This window comes from Canis lupus, chromosome 8 (genome assembly GCF_003254725.2).
Source record: "Canis lupus dingo isolate Sandy chromosome 8, ASM325472v2, whole genome shotgun sequence".
Taxonomy (NCBI): Eukaryota; Metazoa; Chordata; class Mammalia; order Carnivora; family Canidae; genus Canis; species Canis lupus.
In genome coordinates this window covers 10,666,393-10,672,392 of record NC_064250.1, presented here as the reverse complement: position 1 = coordinate 10,672,392, position 6,000 = coordinate 10,666,393, and the positions used below count along the sequence as shown (strand labels likewise).

General features: G+C 44.4%; 1 protein-coding gene across 14 annotated transcripts in view; it reads left to right on the top strand.

The window, feature by feature from the left end:
• The first annotated feature begins 321 nt into the window (after window positions 1-321).
• HEATR5A (HEAT repeat containing 5A) overlaps window positions 322-6,000 on the top strand; it is a 112,045-nt gene continuing 106,366 nt past the window's right edge. For 10 of the 14 annotated variants that reach the window (XR_003135491.3, XM_035719766.2, XM_025444317.3 and 7 more), the window contains exon 1: window positions 322-460. The gene's annotated coding sequence lies outside the window, so the exon portion shown is untranslated. Of the gene's footprint in view, window positions 461-537; window positions 791-2,903; window positions 2,971-6,000 lie in introns of those variants that run through there. The other 4 variants (XM_025444314.3, XM_025444311.3, XM_049113615.1 and 1 more) reach the window with 4 other exon arrangements.

Here is a 6,000-nt window from a genome sequence, read left to right as displayed (position 1 = left end):
TGCCTGAATTTCCTCAGGCTGCAGCTATATCTTGGCTTTCAGACGCCCCACTGCCGCCCCTAGGGATTCTGGCTGGCGCTGACACAACAGACAAAAATAGTTGTGGCCAAGATCTCCCGACTGCACAGCCACTGCCCTGGCCTCGATCAACTTGGGCAGCTCTCTCCCCCATCGCTCTTTCGGCGGTGGAGCAGTCACGCCTGCCAGAGTGGGTGCTCGATGGCTCGGCGGCCGGCTGCGGGGGCCTAGGATCGGCCGCGCGGCGCGGGCGGGCTTCCAATCGCCGGCTCCCGCCGCGCTCGCGGCTCCGAGCCGCCCGGCCCCGCCCCGCGCGCGCCCCTCCTGTCGCGCTGCCTCGCGGTCGCCGCCGCCGGCGAGTCTCGGCGCTGCCCTGCTGCGCTGTGGAGCCTGTAACGTGGCAGGACTGGGAGCGACGCTGAGCCGTGGGGGACCCCAGGAGGTGAGCAGCCGGGGGCCCGGGGAGTGGAGACGCTGCGGCGCGAGGGGGCGGTGGCCGGGCTGCCTGCCCACTAGGAGGGACCTCCCGCCGGGGCCTGCGCTGTGAGGTGGGCGGCTTGGGCGTCCCCAGGGTGATCGCGGCTGCGAAGTGGGTGAGGCAGCTGGGACCCTGGGTGCGGGGACACGGGTGGAGGGATCAGGTGTCGTGGCCGAAGGGGCCGGAACCCGCCGCGGAGGGGCTCAGTTGCGGCGCGGGGACGGCCGGATGGCCGGCGCGGCCAGTCCTCCTCGCCGGGCTCGGGGAGAGCCTGGTTGTACCCGAGCCCAACAGGTAGGCGTGGACTCTGCCCGGCGGCGGCGGCGGCGGCGGCGGCGGCCGGCTCTCCCTGCGTGCGGGGAAGGTCGGGAGGTCGGGCCCGCCCGAGTGGCGCCCGCGGCGCCCGGGTCGGTCAGGAGCGGGCCCCAGCCCGGGCTCCGCGCGAGGCTGTCGCAGCGCCCGCACCTCACCCTCGCGGCGGGTTCCCAGAAGCTCTGGAGACGGAGCGGATATCGCCTCCCGCCGGAGGACTGTTCCAGTCCTCTCAGGGAGAGAAAGCCCTTGCTGGAGTAGCGTTTGCTTAGTGTGAGGAGACATTTCCTCTTACCGTGCTCTCGGCCAGCCGGACGTCGTTTCGAGGGACTATCAAGTGTTCGGAAACTTTATAAAAGTGCTTTCTGGTACTGACTAATCACAATAATGTATACCTCTGGCGAGGTAAGAGGTTTTCATAACTGTCAAGTCAGATAATAGAAGCCAAATGATGAGCTCCTTCCTTAAAGATCATAATTGTACGTTATTCTTAGGTGCGCTCACTTATTCAGGTACGCAGCGCCTTTTATGTGGAGGCTTCGCACCCCGAAGGAACTCACAGCCTAGAGGAAACGTTGAAGGCAGCGGGGGAGAACGTGCCCACAAGTACTGTTCACAACTTTTGGAGATAATCTAGTGAGGCTAAAGTGTGAGGAAAGCAGAAGTCTCCTAAGAGCTGAGCATTCAGATGGATGGGGAGAGAAGACTTACCTTGTTTCATTTTCCACATGTTTTAGAAAGTGTGTCTGTGATAAAGTCATTTTAGATCACTGATGAAGCTGAGACTTCTATTTTAATACCCTTACTTTTTTTTTCTTTTTTTCTTTTTAATTTTTATTCATTTATGATAGTCACAGAGAGAGAGAGAGAGAGAGGGGCAGAGACACAGGCAGAGGGAGAAGCAGGCTCCATGCACCGGGAGCCCGACGTGGGACTCGATCCCGGGTCCCCAGGATCGCGCCCTGGGCCAAAGGCAGGCGCCAAACCGCTGCGCCACCCAGGGATCCCACTTTTTTTTTCTTTAATAAAATGGATAAGCCGTCAAGATTTATATAACAAGAATAGTGACAGTTGGAAAAAGTACTGGAGGTTGGATTTGTCTTAAAATGCAGTTATTTTATATAGATAGCAGTAATATAGGAAAAAAGACTTCTGACCTGATAAGTCAGGAGACCTGAATTTAAGTACTTTGTTTTTAAGCAGTGCATCTGTCTTCAGGAAGGGGAATGAGGCCATGTATGACTTTTATGACCCCTTCTTAATTATCCTATGAATAGAATGAAGATTAAACTGGATTTCTTTTTTAAATATTTTATTTATTTATTCATGAGAGACACAGAGAGAGGCAGAGACACCTGAAGAGAAGCAGGGTCCCTGAGGGAGCCCTATGCGGGACCCATCAGGGATCACACCCTGAGCCAAAGGCAGACACTCACCCACTGAGCCACCCAGGCGTCCTAAAACTGGATTTGTTTAGGCCCCTTACTATTCTAAAATTCTTTTTGTTCTAAATCTTGGGTAACTAGTTTAATGACCTCTGCATTAAAAAGAGAGAGAGAGGAGAGAGAGAGAGAGAGAGAGAGAGAAATAACTTTTTTGGAGTATGTATCCTGAATCGCTAATCTTAAAACCATGGTATGGTTCTAATTTCACTAAATACAATGTTTTATATGTATACTTTTTCAGTAACTTAGTTGTACTTATTACCTAGATAAAGCTTCTCTGTCAGTAAATATACAACAGCATCTATTCATATGCTTTTGTTATATACATATTTTTGTGTATGGGCCCAAAATATACCTCATTTATTTAGTACATTTTTTATGTAAGTAAAATTATCAGAAAGTTGAAATTACCTATTGAAACACCAGGAAAAAAAATTTTCTTCAATATTTTGGGAGGAGATCTGAAAAGAAAAGAAAGAAAAACATATATGTATAAAGTCCTTTCATCTTAATTCTAATGTCCAGAAGACTCTGGAAGGTTTTTTTTTTTAACTTATTTGGCAGCAAAGTATAACATGAACTGACATGAAGCTATTTATAGTCATTATTTAATCCCACCTTATGAGAGTGTGTTTTATCTTTTGCTGCAGAAATATCAATGAATTTGGTTGATGGAATGCTGCCTCAGACTGTCCTGCAGATTAGAGGTACTAGATGGTATGTTCAGTGTATTACTTGGGCAGGGCTATAAGGGTGGCAGCCAGAAGGCAGAGTAATAATGGAGTTGTTCCAGGGAAACTATACTTGCAAAGTTAGGAGCCTAGCTGGGCATCTGGCAAGGAATAAGAAGCAGTGTCTGTCAATAAAAGCCCTCCGGTAGACCTCCAAGAAGGTAAAAATGTAGCTAAATTCTAGGCGGGGTATTCCACGGGATATGTTGTAAATTAGAAGTGGGAGCCATGAGGAAAAGCCAAAATGTCAGAGGATGGTGTGGATTAAGGCTGCTTCTGTGAATGCTGAACCTGATTAAGAGTCACAAACATAATTGAATTTAAATTTATTTATTTATTTATTTATTTATTTATTTATTTATTTATTTATTTTTATTTTTTATATTTAAAGATTTTATTTATTTACTCATGAGAGACAGAAAGAGAGAGAGGGAAGCAGAGACACAGGCAGAGGGAGGAGCAGGCCCCAGGCAGGGAGCCCGATGTGGGACCCGATCCCTGGCCAAACTGCTGAACCACCCAGGGATCCCCGAATTTAAATTTTAAAACTAAAATAATTAATTTAAATTTTTAAAAAAGGGTCACAAACAGTTTGAAGGGGAAAAAGAGGGGAGATTCTAAGGCAAGTGGGGTCTAATGGCTAAACTAAGAAGTCCTAGGTGACAGATTGCATGTACAGCAAATAAAAGGATAGAGTTATTGGAAAATTGGGCAAGAATTCTTGGCCTCTGCTGCCCTGGAGGAATAATGGCATCTTGTGCACTTTGCTCTTGTACTTAGCAGTCTCATGCTGCCCTGCTTTTTAAAATGTCTCTACTTTATTAATTAGTATTTTGATTGCTTCCATCACTGTTAGCATCCTGCTGTGACTTCTTCCTGATCTCAATGACATTGCTCTTTTACTTTTAATATGGGACTCTATTCTACCCTCTAGAATCTGGATAATTGGATTATTAGTCATGTCTAAATGTTGAATGAATAGGCTCTGAGAGACTGAGAGACTTAGGTCAGTAAAGTTCATGATCTTTGAAACAATTTCTGTATAGCTTTTTTTTTTTTTTTTTTTTAAGAAAACGTTCTTTGTTTTCTTCTTAATGGAATTTCAACTTGGTACCAAGTAGTAAGATTGTTTATATAGTTACTTTGAGATGAGTGAGGTGGGAGATAAGAGAAGAATAAACTTTCTATCTTAAAATGTACCGTCTGGCACTCCCAGTGCCCTGCCTTCCAAGGGGGAGTTGGAAGAGTTGTTTTGTGGAACAAACAGTGATAAAAATTGTCAAGAATATCCAAAGACTAAACTAACACTGCTGATACTTATTGATTTACTGTCTAGATGAAAGTTGATGTCTCTAGAAGACCTCACACTTTAACAGAAAACCGTAGAGTACGGAAGACTTGGAGGAGAGTGAAGTGATAAAAAAAAAAAAAAAAAGAGAAAAGAAAGAAAGAACAATAGAGTTATAATGATTACGTGCTTTAGTGGGTATGGCAGTACCTGTCAATAATAACGATTAGACTTTATGAAGAGAATATATGAAGTAGTTGAGGGAACATGGACATTGAAACCAGACAGATGAAGCCATTATCTTATTCTGCTTAAATAACATTTCGACCTTGGACATATTTCTTGTTACCATCACCTGTAAAATGAGGATAATAATATTTAAGTTTCAGTGTTATAAGGATTAAACGTTTCCACTAAGTAATTTGTCAAAAAATGTTAGTTCCTTTTCCCATCACTGCCTTAGAGTTGGTTCATACTGCTGAGTTTCCCCACAACACTTCCTTTTACCCTTCAGGGGCTTTCTTTTTTTGTAATCTGGGAGGAGAATTGCAAGAGCCCACAGAACTTTAGTGGAGCCCTCATTGGCAATCTCCTTCACCTAATTCAGTTTCTGTCATTGCTCTCATCCCTAATGGGAATCTGCAGTACTTCAGAAAAACAGAAGAGGAAGGTAAAGTAAATAGCATCCCCACTTGTGGCGTTTCTTATGCCAGTTTATAAATTTCCCTTTAACTCCTATTTCTTTCCTCTTTCACCCTAACTTCTGTATGTCAAAGGATGTGTTCTCCATTGGTTCTTACGGAGCTGTGTGCATCTGCCATTCCTATTGGCTTATAGTATGTACTGATAAGCAGCAGTTTCCCCATCCCTACCAAGTTTGCAGGAAACAGTCTTGCAGAATCTCGCTGGACTAGATGTATTTTCATTATATATTAAAATAAGATTGTAGGGACGCCTGGGTGGCTAAGTGGTTAAGCCTCTGGCTCAGGGCATGATCCCAGTGTCCGGGATTGAGTCCCACATGGGGGGCTCTCTGTGAGGAGCCTGCTTTTCCCTCTGCCTGTGTTTCCGCCTCTGTGTGTGTGTGTGTGTGTGTGTCTCATGAATAAATAAATGAAATCTTTAAAAAAAAAAAAAAGATTGTAGTGCTGTGCCTGGGCATGTTACAAATTAGATTTTTTGTGATATGACAACAAATATGAATTAAATTGATTTTATGAGAATTTGTAGTCAGAATTCCCCCTAAAAGTTAAATTTATGGTGTAATACACTGTTTTAATTTAGGAGTATAATGTGAAACTTAATTATAAATATGAATAATACAGATTTTTTTGGGATCCCTGGGTGGCTCAGAGGTTTAGTCCCTGCCTTCGGCCCAGGGCATGATCCTGGAGTCCTGGGATCGAGTCCCACATTGGGCTCCTTGCACGGAGCCTGCCTCTCCCTCTGCTTCTCTTTCTGCTTCTCCCTCTGCTTCTCCCTTTGCTTCTCTCTCTCTGTGTCTCTCATGAATAAATAAATAAAATCTTTTAAAAAATAAACAAGTATGAATAATACAGATTTTTATGTGAACTGATATACTAGTTTAATTAAAAGCATCTTTATTCATATTCTAGGAGTAGCTAAGAGAAGATTCTGTTCATATTTAAAATATTTAATGTTAGATAATTTGATCCAAAATATTAATCAGAAATGGCCACTTTTAAGTAGGTGTGATATTAACTTGTA